At 43.4% G+C, this 17,542-nt stretch overlaps 1 long non-coding RNA gene across 1 annotated transcript in view; it reads right to left on the bottom strand.

Moving 5' to 3' along the window:
• LOC138249119 (uncharacterized) overlaps nt 1-17,542 on the bottom strand; it is a 138,460-nt gene that overhangs the window by 111,058 nt on the left and 9,860 nt on the right. The gene's annotated exons all lie outside the window — the stretch shown is intronic.

The following is a 17,542-nucleotide window of genomic DNA, read 5'->3' as shown; positions in this document are numbered from 1 at the left end:
CTTGTGCATAGCCGGTTCCTGGAGGAAGGCTTACACCCCAGCCGCACTTAGCAGGTTGATCAGCTGTTTCAGCTTCCAATGTCGATCCATCATCAACTTGCAGTCATTGAGTCAATGGCTACTGGAGCTGAATGCTGAGCTTCCTAAGAAAGAGCCTGTGGAAGTAAGAAATTCTCAATATAGATCAGCATAAAATATAGAATCTTGTCATCTTCCGCTGCATTGTGATACCGTGGCAGGCAATGGGCACATTGTATTTGACAGTCCATATCCCAGTCTAAGAGATCAAGGAAGCCTTTCAGAAACAATTGTACAATTAACTTCCGGGGATCACCCCCCTTCCTTGCCTTCGGGCATTCCAAAGACTCGAAGATTGCTGCAGCACTAGTGAATCTCTAAGTTTTCGATCTTAGACTGGACCAATGTAAGCCAGCTCTCATGATATTTTAGTGTCTTTGCAGATGCCGTCCTGACCCATGCCAGGTGCTGCTGAAGTTATGCGACATGTGTAGTAAGAGCAATGACTTGCTCTGCGATCTCCTCCATAGATAGCTGCTGCTGCTGCAGAGAGTCAGTTCTCACCTGAGCATAATCTGGCAAAGCCTCTGAGCGCTGAACCTGAATCATCTGTAAAATAATGGCCAGTAAGGGCTCAGGGGTACAGGGTGCAGCAGCTAGAAGAAATGAATTGTCTGAAGCAGAATTAGCATCACAGGTAGTTGGCCCATCTGACCCAGTATCACTGGTCAGATAAGGTGCTGATGTATTGGCTAGGTCATTGCACACTCATGAAGGCATAGAAGGAGGCCCACCAGATGGGAGCAATCTGCCATTTGAAGAGACAGCTTTACAGTTACCAGCATTGTTCTGAGAGCCAGGCTTGCCCTTAATGGGATTACTACTGACCACCCTAGAAGAGACTTCCTTTTTGGAGGTGACCCATCATTGTAGTGGTCTATCCTTTGGCTGTCCTAAGTTGAATTAGTTGTCCCTGTACCCTTCTGTGAGCAGGTATCTGGTTTATGGCCCCTATTATCAGCACTGACCTCTCCGGCTCTCTCAAGGTATTAACACCTTCGCTCTGGGGCTCATCCTGGGCCCCATCGCAAGGTGCTACCCTTTCATCAGCAGACATTAATAGATTATCAGCAATAGTACTGCAGCCAGTGTAGAATCAAAACTGGTGGAGATCCCTAGATCAATCAAAGTAGTTCATACGTTTTCCTGCTCAGTGATGTTGCATTCATGGGGTGCCCTTAAATGTCCAACAAACAAGTGGGGGGGGGGGGTGCAATTATTGAAGCACAGGTCTCCTCCCCCCGAACCTCCTCAGGCCTGGAAAAAACATCTTGCAGACCCAAACTAGCACTGACACACAAAAAAGCAGGACAAGAGTCACAGCAAGATTCAGCCAAAGCAACACTTTTTCCTTGAGAAGCAGCAGTGGCAGCAGAAACATTGTAGAAAGTTCCAAAAGCAGAAGTGCAGGGGGTTGATTCAGCCACTGATCCCCCCTGCTGGAGTTTACTGGCCCCAGCCTTAGCAGGCAGCAGTTTAACTATCGGGAGTCCGATATCGGTGGCAGAGTGCCTCCTTGCCTTGGTCTGCAAACTGTGCCTGGAGACTGCCACAGCACCAAAGGAGACAGAAGCTGTGAGGCATAATCCTCCCCACACGGGGCACGCTCGACTTGACAGGAGTCCTGTCCATGGAATGAGAAACAGAAAACGAAAGACGGTTCCACCAGAGACTGGTAAGACCACCTAAAAGAATCAGAGGACAAGGCAGCCTCATTAATAAACAGGACACATCAGAGCCAAAGGAAAACGTAGGTGCTCGACGAAGATCATAATGTGGGTAGAAGGTAGAGGGGATGGAGCATCAGGGAGAGCCCACTCACGGCAAGGTCAGACCACTACCATCTTTCTTTTCTGATCTGAATTTGGGTGTTGATTCTGTTTTTGGTAACCTGGTGGAATGTCAGTTGGGTACTTTTCTATCAAGAATCATTTACTATATCTGAGCTTAAGCTAATGTGCTGGAATGTGGCTGGTCTCAATTGCTTTCTCAAGCAAAGTCTAGTCAAACAGGAAATTGCCATCTGTAGGCCCCATTTGCTGTGTTTAACGGTCTCTTTTGGTTCAGCTGGGTTATTACATGTACTAGTCAATTTCTATACGTAGGGTGGAGTTACTTTGCTCTAGACACTTTGACTATAAGGTTCTTAAATCACCTTCTGACCTGAATGTTAGATGGGCTATTGTGCAGATAATGATCCATCATAAGACATTTACTGTGTGTGCTATGTATGGTCCAAATACAGATGATCCTAATCTGTTTGATTGGTCGAATCTAGAAATATTAGACTGGACAGGCGATTTGGTTCTTGTGGGCGATTTTAATTGCATAATGATTTATGCATTTGATACCACTAACCGAGCTGCCCATCCTCGTTTGACCAGAACTAAGGCAGCTATTTTTTAGATAAACCAGGTGCATAATCTGCTTGATATATGGCGTATTTTACATCCCATGAAGCTCTGCCATGCTTTCTATTCTTTGCCACATACAGGGAGTGCAGAATTATTAGGCAAGTTGTATTTTTGAGGATTACTTTTATTATTGAACAACAACCATGTTCTCAATGAACCCAAAAAACTCATTAATATCAAAGCTGAATATTTTTGGAAGTAGTTTTTAGTTTGTTTTTAGTTTTAGCTATGTTAGGGGGATATCTGTGTGTGCAGGTGACTATTACTGTGCATAATTATTAGGCAACTCAACAAAAAAAAATATATACCCATTTCAATTATTTATTATTACCAGTGAAACCAATATAACATCTCAACATTCACAAATATACATTTCTGACATTCAAAAACAAAACAAAAAAAAATCAGTGACCAATATAGCCACCTTTCTTTGCAAGGACACTCAAAAGCCTGCCATCCATGGATTCTGTCAGTGTTTTGATCTGTTCACCATCAACATTGCGTGCAGCAGCAACCACAGCCTCCCAGACACTGTTCAGAGAGGTGTACTGTTTTCCCTCCTTGTAAATCTCACATTTGATGATGGACCACAGGTTCTCAATGGGGTTCAGATCAGGTGAACAAGGAGGCTATGTCATTAGATTTCCTTCTTTTATACCCTTTCTTGCCAGCCACGCTGTGGAGTACTTGGACGCGTGTGATGGAGCATTGTCCTGCATGAAAATCATGTTTTTCTTGAAGGATGCAGACTTCTTCCTGTACCACTGCTTGAAGAAGGTGTCTTCCAGGAACTGGCAGTAGGACTGGGAGTTGAGCTTGACTCCATCCTCAACCCGAAAAGGCCCCACAAGCTCATCTTTGATGATACCAGCCCAAACCAGTACTCCACCTCCACCTTGCTGGCGTCTGAGTCGGACTGGAGCTCTCTGCCCTTTACCAATCCAGCCACGGGCCCATCCATCTGGCCCATCAAGACTCACTCTCATTTCATCAGTCCATAAAACCTTAGAAAAATCAGTCTTGAGATATTTCTTGGCCCAGTCTTGACGTTTCAGCTTGTGTGTCTTGTTCAGTGGTGGTCGTCTTTCAGCCTTTCTTACCTTGGCCATGTCTCTGAGTATTGCACACCTTGTGCTTTTGGGCACTCCAGTGATGTTGCAGCTCTGAAATATGGCCAAACTGGTGGCAAGTGGCATCGTGGCAGCTGCACACTTGACTTTTCTCAGTTCATGGGCAGTTATTTTGCGCCTTGGTTTTTCCACACGCTTCTTGCGACCCTGTTGACTATTTTGAATGAAACGCTTGATTGTTCGATGATCACGCTTCAGAAGCTTTGCAATTTTAAGAGTGCTGCATCCCTCTGCAAGATATCTCACTATTTTTGACTTTTCTGAGCCTGTCAAGTCCTTCTTTTGACCCATTTTGCCAAAGGAAAGGAAGTTGCCTAATAATTATGCACACCTGATATAGGGTGTTGATGTCATTAGACCACACCCCTTCTCATTACAGAGATGCACATCACCTAATATGCTTAATTGGTAGTAGGCTTTCGAGCCTATACAGCTTGGAGTAAGACAACATGCATAAAGAGGATGATGTGGTCAAAATACTCATTTGCCTAATAATTCTGCACTCCCTGTAGGCATTATTCTAGAATTGATATGGCTTTTATTAGGCAGCTGCTAATTCGACTTGCTTATATTAAGGTCTGTCCTAAGATAATAAAGGAACCAGGATTGCAGTGCTGTACTGGGCCAAGGCAATGAGATAGGCAGAGATATTCTGGTGCACAGCATTTGCCAGTACCCCTGAAGGCCTTAAGCCTGGACCTTGCTTGTGCTCTACTAGCCCCAACAAATCCTAACTCACTTGGTGGGCAGGGCAGTCTTTGCATTTGTTGAATTACATAATATCACAAGATAAGAGGCAAGCAGTGGTTCAGGAGTTTGGCCAGCGAGAGGAAACAAGAAGCACTGGTCCCCTAAAATAAGGGCAGGTGGGGTTCACCAGTACCCACCTGTACAAATTAACCGCTGTCAGCAATTAGGGTTGACGTCATTAAGCTAACACGCTGGATATCGTCATTCGCAGACGTCTGCTGAACCAGGTCATTGTGTGGAGAGCCAAACATGATTGAGTGGGTGCAATCCTACAGAGTTCTCAAACTTTATCCACATCTGCAGAGCGAACTGAAGTCATTCAGTGCCTCACGCAGTCTTCTTGCAGTATCCGTCCAGGCTGTATTCAGCACCTGAATGAAACAGCCTTTCCCTGCAATATTCAAATATCAGAGGACAAATTGAAAGACTAAGGTGCACGCTGTTCATAAAAGCACCTCTATTCACACTCAAAGGCAGCCTGCTTCTAAGCAATACCCTTCTTTTTCAGATAAGGCACTGATCCCATAAAGAAAATGTAGTTTGTCCAGGATCAAGTTTTTTGACCTAGTTGTGAATTCAGAAATCCATGACATTTGTGAAGGGATAAGAGTGAGAAGATGAAGCAGACAGAGGGCCTGTATACATTTGTATATGAAGACATTGTAGGAGGGAAAAAGTAGAAAAAAACTGAAATATCAACGACTGACTAAAAGAGCGTTTTGCCTATTTAATTAATACACAGAGAAGCTCATGTGAAGCCAGATCGCCTCTAGTCTCACACTTGGGCCCAGATTTATTAAGTACTTGCATTGTCCTTGCGTGATGCAAGTCATCACCAGGCAGCGCAAGTCCTGAAATGGGTTTTACAAAGCCACACAAGGGGGTGTCTGCATAGACTTTTGTGAATTTGTAAAGAAATGTAACGCAATGCAGAGACTTGCACTGCGTTGCGTTATATTTTGCTGTGGTAAGCGCTCTATGGCAGGAGCATGGGTGTTCTCATGCATCCACTCATGGAATTTGGTTCAGTCCCAGATTTACTAAAAGTAGTAAACCTGGAATTGCGCCAAAATGGTGTGCCTACCATAGAGAGTTAGAGAAAGGGACAGGGAGTGTATGGTGAGAGATGAAAGAGGCATGGGTGGAATGAAGACTAGGCAGCTTTGGTATTCAACAACCCCGACATTCAAACAGCGACAGCCAAGGGCTTCTGAGAAAATCCTTTAGGCATTGGCACTTATTTTACAAATAAAGCACTGCCCGCCACAACATAATTACCGGTCACTCCTAATAAGGGCCTTTGAGAAGAGCAGCAGAAAGGCCGAGGGACACAGGAGGAGGGAGCGACATCTTTCCCAAGAGAACTCTGTGAAAACGAATCAGTAGAGACTCGCCAGGGAAAATGGAGGAGGTAAGCCTTAGAACAGCGGCTGTAATCAAAGTAAATTACGTAGAATTAAATAAGATTGTTAACCAGGAACACGTACACACTGGAAAGGCTTCTCCTTTATAAGTTCCAAATAACTATGAAGGAAAATTAGTCAGCAACTCTTAAAGCTGAACATGTTAACTTTCAATTACAAAGAACCACATATATAATTATGACTAATGAACGTTAGCCAACATTCACAAAAAGAACATGTTCTTTCCGAAGTGCTCACAAAATGTTGGAAATAGTGAATAATATTTCTTCTCAATGTGCAGTAAAATCCAATTGTGTTCTTTGTCCTCATCGTAAATTCACATTTATTGCAATACTTTGTTCCATTACTCTTTGAAAAATCAGTGCAATAAAAACAGATTTAAAGTGATGTGTGGCAGCTGCGCAGAACACCTTTGATTTATATCCTCATGCCATGCCAGTGAAAATAAGTGTGCTCCAATAAAACAGGTTTCTTTGTGCAAGTGTTCTAGTACATGTATATTCACCCAATTATTACTACAATTCAAAGGTCAAAGCCATGTTTTTAGTACAGTGCAACCTAAGTAACTAGTGAAAACTCTTCGTTTTGTAATATTTACAAGGCTTTTTACCTCACTGCAAGGATTTAACCCTGTGTGTCCTGGCTCAATTTAAATACTATTGTGTATAACTATTATGCATGAAAATTAGAATGATATAAAACAAACATATTCACATGCACAGGGAGTAATATGCTGTGAATTATTGTTGAGAGAGGGGGAGGGCCTAGAAATAGTAGATTGCACTGACCACTTCTCCTCATTCTGAGAGAAATGTTATTTGGGCTCTTAATGCTGGACTCAATAAATACTATTACTTCTCCATTCTAAGTTCCTCAACATAGAACGGGAATTAATGCAGCAATACTGCATGTTTTTCCTGTTCCTTGGTGCTTCATTGGAATGTGGCAGTTTTATCTCCCAACTTTATTAACAATATTTGTGGGGAAAACTACTATGTGCTGTACTTCTTGGATACCTAGAAATTGCACACATTGAAATACGAATTCAGGATTGGATTTCTGTAGCATTTACAACAATATAGTCTATGTATCATATATAAGTGTAGCCTGCAATCCATGTATGAAAGGCTGTCTCTAATTTCCTTATTACTGTCAAGTAGTAGTCACCTGTAATGAAGAAATAACATAGCTGCTCAACTGTAATATGTTATTACAATTGGGTTCTGATGTCACAGTACCTGCTGATAATACCCAAGAAGAAAAGCTCCACCCAAATAGGGGAATATCTAAATTGTTCCAACTAACACCTTTCTATTTATGCCCGTAAAGTGCACTCAAAATCAGATTTTTGAGGCACAATGTTGCCTAAAATGGTACCTACCTTAACTGCTCTAATTCTACATCAGTTTGGGACGGGCTTTTCTTCGGCTTGAACACATAGCTCGTGTGTTGATGCAATCTATGCACACCTCAATTCTTTCCTTGCTGTACCACTGGATGGTTCCTTTATTTACGATGGCTGCCTGGTTTTAGCTCTAAGTATTATTTTTATTATTTCATTTACAGTAACCGATACTTGATTCATGATAAGGCCCTTTTGTCCTGCTGAGGGTCTCAAGCACTCATGGCTCCAAGAGACCAGGACGTTGCCTTGACATATACATGTCTTGCTATCTCCATAAAAATCTAACCTCTCCCATTTGTGTAACTATTCTATATAGAAGTAGTAGGAGCATATTGTTTAGATAGTAAATTAGAGCTTTTAACACACCTTTTGTTATGAATATTTCTCTATTTCGTATATTATGTCCATTACTGTGTGTTGTTTGGTCTTCTTGTTTCCTAAGTTTATATAAACAATCTGTTTTGGCTGCTTAAATTTATCAAAAACAATTAATGTGAAAAAAAGTTCCTTTGGAAGCACTCTTATTTGAGCTATTGCCATTTTGATTCTGTGCATAGGTGGCTTAAAACCCTTCTTTGTAACCATTCTCTTGCACGAGGCCATGTTTTCACCGTTGATGACGCAGAAAAAGAGAGGCTAACAAATATTCATATATCATGTAACAAAATCGTATAAAGTAGTGTGATTTTAGCAAAGAAAAATAATGTACGTGGGAAATTGTGCCCACGACGTAGTTCGCCATTATTATAAACAAGCTTAATTAATCATGAAGAATTGACAAATGTAGTAATCTGTCATAATTGCAAATGTATTCTATGATTTTCTTGTTGAAACTGTTTTATGCTTAGCTTAAATTTAGCAGAGGCTTTGGCCTAGTTGCCTGGTCTCAAATTTAACTGCGTGGTTTTCACTTGTACTAACAAAGACATATTATTTTACTTTAAGGTTGTATTTTTCCAGTAGAAATGACTAATACACTTATCTCAAGGTTTAGTGCTAGGCTAGCTTCATCCCCTTTGAAGCAAGGTCAGTTTCTGCAGGTGCAGACAATAAAAGCTCTGATATAGAATTAATTGGCAAACTTTGTTGCAACTTGTGTTCCAAGGCTCCAAGGACACCTTATGCATAAATGAGTACTAGGAGAAAGACACTATTCATTGGTCAAAAGGAAGCCACCCTATGAACTCTCCAATGGAAGACCCTGAAGAATTTGGAATGTTTCTTACTTAAACCCACCGGACAAAGAGAAGTCAGCCATTTTCTACGATGCCATTTTGAAGCCTGATTCAAGACGTCATTTTGGAACAAACCCTTTGATGCCTTTTCTCTGTCGCAGAGAAAGAGACTTTAAAGAATTCTCACCCTAGAGACTTTAACTTGAATTTTTCCCCGTCCTGCCCATGCAGTAACTTTTGCCACATTCTCCTTGCTGCCGCAAGGAAAACTTGCTTTAACTTTGCCCCTTTGAAATCTGCCCCATGCTGATCGATCCGGTACCTGAAGGACGAAGACTTTTCTTGAATGCTGATTGTATTTGGTAAATATGAAAGGATAATTGTATTATGCATTGTGTTTTCCTTCCTAGGTACCAACTGCTTATTTTGATAGGGCCCAAGCTAGAAGTTTTCTAAATTTGTGCTGACTAAATTTGTTTTGCATGAAGCCCCACATGCAAATGCTAATTAGAGGTTAGTTGAGGTATTCACTTGATGCACCATGCTAAATTGAAATCTTGTTATGCTGACCGATGTATGCAATTAGTCAAATTCAGTTGCTTATTTTAGTGATTTGCATTGCTATAACCGAGTGCATTATAATCCAGATTTTGCGAAGATTGCGTTTCTACCGTCGCTATGGACAGCTAGTAATGTTCGTATATGTATACCATTTGATTTTGAGACTCACTTATGTTGTGCTAGCTTTGTTAATATAGGGAAATAAATTCATTAACTTTCAATAAACTGGTGTGGTTATTCATGACTGAAAGGTCGTGGTGCGTCAAAATACTGATTGTTATTGATTCCTAATGTGTAGTTTTGATCTATTAATTAAGTATTGGGTATTGATTATAATGGTTATTGATTATTGATTTGAGAGATCCGACTATTTTTGGATGAGGAGAACCCAACTCGGTTAAAAGGTTCACCGACCTCCGGCGTGTCCAAGTACACGTAATTTGTAAAGACTGGACGTGCTATCAGTAGATGGTAGCAGAGATTGATGGTTTCGCCCTATGGGACCCCAACCGAACAATAGACGGAGTCAAGTTAGAATTTTCTTTGATAAAACAAGTTGGAGAGATGATGATGCCCTAAATCCCCAATGACTTTCCCGGAATCTCGGAGCTTGCGAATGGAGGAAATGGAGGTGTGAGAATGTTTTTGGCATTTCTATTGACAGTATGAGTGAAGTTAGGGTTTACGCTTGCACAGCTTATGCCGCAGATGAATAGTGAAGTTTGTGAGGATTTTAGGGGGTTACGAACCCCAATCAAAAATTTTAGAGGAGTGATACTCCAAAGTGTGAGAGTAGGGAAGTCGTCGAACTTCATATGTGTGTAGCACTTTGTGCAGGAAAAATTGTCCACGTGGTTGTTGATGTTGAGACGGGCCCTGCGAGGTCAAGAGACTCCGGAGTATGTTGAAAAGTATATGAGACACTTGATTGATGTTGTAATCTGTTCGGTTTAGTAGGTTGATCGGGCGTGGTCAACAAGTCAGTATGAATATTGAGGCATGAAAGAAAATTTTTGACTTTGAGATTTGACAAATTCTAAGGCGCGCTAGAATAGTTCATTGATCAGTTGAGAGTAAAGTTTGCAGGTCAAATTTTGCTTGCGAAAGTGGGAAACCGAGAAAGATGGAATAACTGCCGAGGCTAGTGAAAAATCCCTAAGGTTTCTGAAGCGATTGTATTACCCTTCCTGTAGTAAACCGACAGATTTGTTTTCTTCTTTTTGGTTAGTGCTCGCGATATATTGCAGAAATTAGTTTTGAGTGAAGCTGAATGAAGGAGGACAAGCCGCAAGACTTTGTCAGCCGCAGTGTGTGGGTGTAACGTCACTAGGAGCCGCGCTGGGATAGGTTGGTTGGTGAGAAGGGTCGCGCACAGATTGGACACAGCCAGTGAAGCGCAATTGGTGGGGAAAGGCAAGCGAAGAGTATTCCAGGAATTAAAGTCACTTATCGATTACATTTTTTAAGGAAAATAAAAGACGGAAAGATTATATTTTTCAAAGCATTTAAGAGTGCCTTGAGGGGAGATGTATATATTAAAGCAAATGTAGGAGAAGAAACACCGCCTGAGGGTACACCAGCTTACATCGTGATTGAAGAAAAGGGTGTCGCACCATGTCTTTGGTTAAAGCAATGGTGTAAATTAACAGAAAAGCATGGAAGTGTAGCGTTCCCTATCCATGGGTCGTTTAATCTAAGAGTTTTGGAGAATCTAAGATTCGCGCTATACGACATAAAAGTACCTCCAAGACCAGCACAGTTTGAAGCATTAGCAATTTGGGAGCTAATGGCTAGAAGGCAACAACAAAAGAAATTTGAAACAAGAGTGAGAAAAGTAGAAAAGACACTAGCGGATGCTAGATGGGATAGTAATCAAAAGGTTTGGAGATCAGACGTGTTGCAGGGAATTAAATTGTTTCCAGCAATTACTGACGAAGCAGAGACGGAAGGAAGGAAAGCTACCTATAAAACAAACAGGAGTCAGTCCAGAGATAGAGAAGACAATAGAAATTCAAAAAGGTCAGACGAATCAGACGATGAGGAGTTAATTCTGCAATTGCTAAATGACCGCCCGCCACCATATGTGGAAAGCGAAAATGGCCCAAGCACTAGTACTGCCCCTTCAGAACCAATATAGGGTACTGTAACACCGAATTTGAGAATATCGCAGAGGCAAAGTAGTCCCGACATGCCTTTTACACCACAAATACCACAAGTTCAGAGAATATATCCTGACGTGCCGAAATTGAAACCTGTCAATGATTATCAGCCACAGGTTCAAAGGCGCTATTGTGATGAGCATAATTTGGAAATGACTTCTAGTTTAATGGTACAGGGAGGACAGAATTACCAAACACCAACATTGATTCAAGCCGAATCAACAAAAAGTTTGATGCCTCAAAAGCAGATGCAAGAAGTGCCGAAATACATTCAAATAGCAGAAAACCAGTTAGATATGCCACCAATGATGAACCATAATGTGGGAATTAACATGCCACAGAATTCGGGGAACAGACAGAATCCGGATGCAATATCTCTGCCTATCACTGTAGGTCCGCCAGTACCATTGTATATCCAGGCAAAGCCGAATGTATAAGACCGAGGGGTAATGACACAAAATGAGACAGGGAGGAAATGCATAGAAAATACTCCAGAAACAACTCCGGTAGGAACACTGCCAAATAGATCTGGGTCTTTGTTGGAATTTAGTCCAATTCCAATTTGTGCTCCGTCAACTGTGGTAAGGTCAAGTCCACCACTAACAGTACCGCTAACTTCAAAAACAGAAACGTTACAGAAACCATCAGTAGCGGTCGATGTAAGTGCTACATTGATGGGACTGAACGCGCAACAGTTAACACAATGGTTGAACAGCCTGAACTCCCCATAGAGTACAACCAGCGGGAAAGGAGAAGAATATTTGAATAAAATAAGATTGGGCATGGAAGCAGACGAACTAGTACAGGGAACAATGGGTCTGAACAGGTTAGAATCATACACCGAAGAAGAGCTGAGATACATGTGTCCCAGAATTACAAGAGAAGTAAGCAGCATACATAAGAAGTTACAAGAAATTGCAGACAGAAACAAAATCGACATAGGTAAAACCAAACACTTGAGCAGAAGTTACAGGTTAGACTTTGAGACAAAAGATTTTGAACACATGAGATCTGCAGGAATGAAAACACACCTTAAAGAGATACTGCAAAGCGCGCAGGTTTGGAGATGTTTAGATAAATGGGAGAGCAGGTGGGTTAAGAAAAAGGACAAGAAGAAAGAGAGTACCCCAGACCGGAATGAGAAAGTACAACAGAATGATGATCTGATAACCATGTTACCAATGAGAGAAACGGCAAGGGGGAAAACTTGTCCATGTACCGTGGCACAGGTGTGATATTCAATCCTTTACGGATGATTTCCCTAAATTGAGAGAGAAACCGATCGAATGGTATCAACAAACAGATAGATTTGTGAAACTCGCAAAATGTCTTTGGGAAGACCTGAATACTTTATTCGAAATTGTGGTTCCGGCAGATTTGTGGGAAGATTGTAAAAGGGCTGAAGGTTGGCCAACAAGTGAACCAGAAAGAGATAGGGACACAGGTGCACCATCGCCTACGGTAATGAGTTTATACCACAAGGTGATTGAGCGCTTGAAAACAAAGATTGCGTCGAAAAATGTGGATTGGCAGAGAATTGACAGAACAGCACAAGAGGTTAAGGAGTCGATACATGCGTACTATGAGAGATTGTTGAAAGCGTTTAAAAATTACAGTGGTACGGAAACGATTGAGGCAAAGGACATGCTCCATTTTGTGTTCAGATTTGTGGATGGATTGAGACCCGAAATTAGCCAGATTATTAAAATGCATTTGATTTGTTGGCAGTAAAAGTCGATCGATAAGGTGTTGAATTATGCAAAATACTGCAGTGATGAGATTGAGGAGGTTTTGTGAATAATGGTCCTGATTTAAATACTGTTGTGGTTCCAAACGGTATATAGGCAATGAAGAAGGTAATGCCATGTCACACGTGCGGAATCGTCGGGCATTGGAAACGGAGTGCCCAATGTTGGTGCAGGAAGGTGTAGGTCAGCAAAACAATGATGTCAATTCATTTCAGAATATGAGAGGACCGAAAATGAGAGGTCCAAATCCAAATTTCCAAAATAATGTGAATCAGATGCAGGGTTTACAACCCGTACAACCACAGCAGGTGCAAATGCCCCGTGTACAAATGGCACAGTTGCAGCCAATGCAACAGCAGTTTCCTATGGTACCTAATCAGCAAATGCAAATGCCCTTAGCATCAATGAATCAGCAACAAGTAATGCTTCCTCAACAGGTCACGGGTCAAGGAATGAATCAAAATGACGCAGTACACCAATTCCCGTTACACAGTGAGAATGGAATAAACGATGTATGGGAGAGTGAAAGTTCAGATGAGGAGGGAAATTGTATGCTTGCAGCATCTTTGGAAGTTGATCAGAAGGGACTGTATGTGGAAGGAAGAGTTATGGGTCACATCGTTTCATTCTTCGTTGACACCGGAGCTACACGCTCTACAGTCAGAAGTATCGAAGTACCAAATTTGCCACTTTCTGGGAGAACAGTTCAAGTAGTGGGAGTAGCAAATAGGTATCTGACAAACCCAATCACAGATCCAGTGCAAGTCAGAATTGGTAACTATCAAGGGTCACATAAATTTGTGGTATGTGACTCAAGCCCGATATCACTATTAGGGAGAGATTTATTGTGCAAATTGGGATGCTCGATTATGTGTTCAAATGATGGAATTAAAATTCAGACAAACAGTGATGAGGAAGAGGAGGACAGTTTAGGAGGGGACGAAGTGGAAACTGTTGATGAAGAGTATCCCCTGATTACTCTTTATCCAATGCTCACTGAAGCAGATATTCCTGCTGAGTTACAGGAAACAGTTGAAAAGGAATTGTGGGATATGACAGGGAAAGAAGTAGGATTGGTTAAAGGAGCAGAACCAGTGAAAGTGACTGTAAAACCCAATGTAAATTTTCCTCAGACTCCACAATACCATAAGTCACAAGACACTCTCATAAAAGTCGCCCAACTCATTGATGAGTTTGTGAAACAGGGGGTACTGAAAGAAGTACTAGGTAGTCTATGTAATTCACCAATCATGGGATTAATAAAACCGAGTGGAAAGGTCCGAATTGTTCAAGATTTGAGAAAAATAAGTGACATAATAGTCAAATGTTGTCCTGTGGTACCAAATCCAGCTGTGTTAATGTTTCAAATTCCCTGTGATGCAGAGCGGTTCTCAGTCATCGACTTGTCCCAAGCATTCTTTTCTGTGTCTCTTCATGAGGACAGCCAATTTCTCTTTTGCTTCAAATTCCTGGACAGAGTCTACAGTTGGTGTCGAATTCCTCAAGGGTTTTCGGAGTCACCATCAATTTTCAATCAGATTCTAAAGAAAGATTTGGAATCATTGCAATTACCTTTTGAATCAACCTTGGTACAGTATATTGACGATTTACTGATCGCATCCAAGACAGAAAATGACTGTACGGTTGACACTATTGCCCTATTGAACCATTTGGGAAGGAATGGACACAAAGGCGGTCATTCTGACCGCGGCGGGTGGCGGTCGCCGCCCGCTATGCGGTTACCGCCGAATGACCGCACAGCGGGCAAAAGACCGCAGCGGTCATTCCAGCTTTCCCGCTGGGCCGGCGGGCGACCGCCAAAAGGCCGTCCGCCGGCCCAGCGGGAAAGCCCCTGCAATGAGGAAGCCGGCTCCGAATGGAGCCAGCGGAGTTGCAGGGGTGCGACGGGTGCAGTGGCACCCGTCGCGATTTTCACTGTCTGCAAAGCAGACAGTGAAAATCTTTGTGGGGCCCTGTTAGGGGGCCCCTGTACTGCCCATGCCAGTGGCATGGGCAGTGCAGGGGCCCCTAGGGGCCCCACGGCACCCGTTCCCGCCATCCTGGTTCTGGCGGTGTCCAGCCGGCGGGAAGGGGGTCGGAATCCCCATGGCGGTGCTGCAAGCAGCGCCGCCATGGCGGATTCCCTGGGCCAGGGGAAAACCGTTGGGAAACCGCTGGTTCCCCTTTTCTGACCACAGCTTTACCGTCGCGGTCAGAATAGCCCAGGAAGCACCGCCAGCCTGTTGGCGGTGCTTCCGCCGCCCTCCGCCATGGCGGTCATGGTCCGCCAGGGTCGGAATGACCCCCCAAAGTGTCTCCTTCAAAATTGCAATTCTGCCAGAAGAAAGTGAAATACTTGGGTCACCAAATAGAGAAAGGGTAGAGAAGAATCATGAAAGAAAGAAAAACAAGTGTACTTCAAATGAGTCCACCCAAAACGAGGAGAGATGTGAGAAAATTTTTGGGAATGGTGAGCTATTGTCGCCAATGGATTCCCAATTTCTCGGCCCTAGTCAAACCTTTACTGAAACTGACCCAGAAAGATGCGCTGGATGAAATAGTGTTGAAAAGAGATTAAATGGATGCTTTTATTGAATTAAAGGAATGCATGTGCAGAGCTCCAGCTTTAGGTATGCCTGATTACACAAAGCCTTTTACATTGTTTTTTCATGAACGTGATGCATGTTCCTTGTCTGTCTTGACTCAAGCCCATGGTGGCATAAACAGACCAGTAGCATATTTTTCAGCTACTTTGGATCCAGTCGCAGCAGCCTTACCAGGATGCTTGCGTGCTGTAGCAGCAGTTGGTATAAGCCTAAATCAGAGTGAAGGAATAGTGATGGGACATCCTTTAACAGTTATGGTCCCTCACTCAGTCGAAATACTTTTGACTCGTTCCCGAACACTGCACATGACCGGTGCTAGGCTTACAAGGTACAAGACAGTAATCTTGGGATCACCCAATGTGCAGCTGAAAAGGTGCACTACGTTGAATCCAGCAACCTTTTTTCCCTGTGAAAATGTCGAAATTGAGAACGTCGAAGACATCGAGCACGACTGTCTTCAGGTGACTGAATTTTGTACTAAACCAAGACCTGATATCAAAGACACCCGATTGGAAGAAAATGATCAAATTATTTTTGTTGATGGTTCATGTTTAAGAGATGCACTAGGAATATTGAAAGCAGGATATGCTGTATGTACAATAACAGGTGTTCTGGAAGCATCTTGGCTTCAGGGAGTTTACTCCGCACAGGTAGCAGAACTAGTAGCCCTTACTAGAGCTTGCCAACTCTCCGCATTAATAAAAGTCACCATTTACACTGACAGTCAGTACGGATTTGGAATAGTGCATGATTTTGGACAATTGTGGTCACAGAGAGGCTTCATGGCCTCTTCAGGATCACCAGTGAAAAATGGTGAAAGAATAAGAGAATTGTTACACGCCATCCAGTTACCAGGAGAAGTAGCAGTGGTAAAATGCAGTGCACACTCGAAATCACAAGACTATGGGGGTCATTCTGACCCTGGCGGTCATGGACCGCCAGGGCCAACGACCGCGGAAGCACCGCCAACAGGCTGGCGGTGCTTCCGGGGGCATTCTGACTGCGGCGGTAAAGCCGCGGTCAGAAAAGGGAAGCCGGCGGTTTCCCGCCAGCTTCCCGCTGCCCCAGGGAATCCTCCACGGCAGCGCTGCAAGCAGCGCCGCCGTGGGGATTCCGACCCCCTTCCCGCCAGCCTGGTTCTGGCGGTTTTCACCCTCAGAACCTGGCTGGTGGGAACGGGTGTCGTGGGGCCCCTGGGGGCCCCTGCAGTGCCCATGCCACTGGCATGGGCACTGCAGGGGCTCCCTAACAGGGCCCCACATAGATTTTCAGTGTCTGCGTGGCAGACACTGAAAATCGCAACGGGTGCAACTGCACCCGTCGCACCCCTTCCACTCCGCCGGCTCCATTCGGAGTCGGCATCCTCGTGGAAGGGGGTTTCCCACTGGGCGGGCGGGCGGCCTTCTGACGGTCGCCCGCCAGCCCAGCGGGAAACTCAGAATGACCGCCGCAGTCTTTTGACCGCGGTACGGTCTTCTGACGGTTCCCGCCAGTCCGGCGGCATCCGCCGTCGGCGGGGGTCAGGATGACCCCCTATGTTTCTTTGGGAAACGGATATGCAGATCAAGTCGCAAGGTTTTGCGCATTGTGCTGTATATTGCTCAGAGACGAATGGAACTTGATAAATGAGCCAGAACTTGAACCAAGTGAAGCATTTGCTCTAAAAGTTGTAGATACAATCGAAGAATTGAAATTCCTACAAAATAATGTCAGTAAGGATGAGAAACTCTCATGGGGCAAACTACAATGCATAAAGAAACCGGATGATTTGTGGGTTTCAAGTGAAGGGAGATTGGTTCTACCAGACAGTCTTTTAACGCAATTGGCCAGGTTGTATCATGGACAAGCCCACCTTGGAAGGGATGCCATGATTAGATCATTCAAAATTGATTGGTTTAATCCCAAATTCCGTCAAGTTGCTGATGCAGTTTGCCATCGTTGCGTCATTTGCCAACAAATGAACGCAGGGAAGGGAACAGTAGTAAATTTGAGCCACATTGGAAGAGCAGGTAGGCCATTCAGCAGGATGCAAATGGATTTCATTGAGATGCCTGTGCATGCAGGCTTGAAGTATGTGTTGGTGATTGTGTGT

The sequence above is a fragment of the Pleurodeles waltl genome, chromosome 8 (assembly GCF_031143425.1).
Source record: "Pleurodeles waltl isolate 20211129_DDA chromosome 8, aPleWal1.hap1.20221129, whole genome shotgun sequence".
Lineage (NCBI taxonomy): Eukaryota > Metazoa > Chordata > Amphibia > Caudata > Salamandridae > Pleurodeles > Pleurodeles waltl.
The sequence above is the reverse complement of the archived record's forward strand: the minus strand, read 5'-3'. Positions and strand labels throughout refer to the sequence as shown.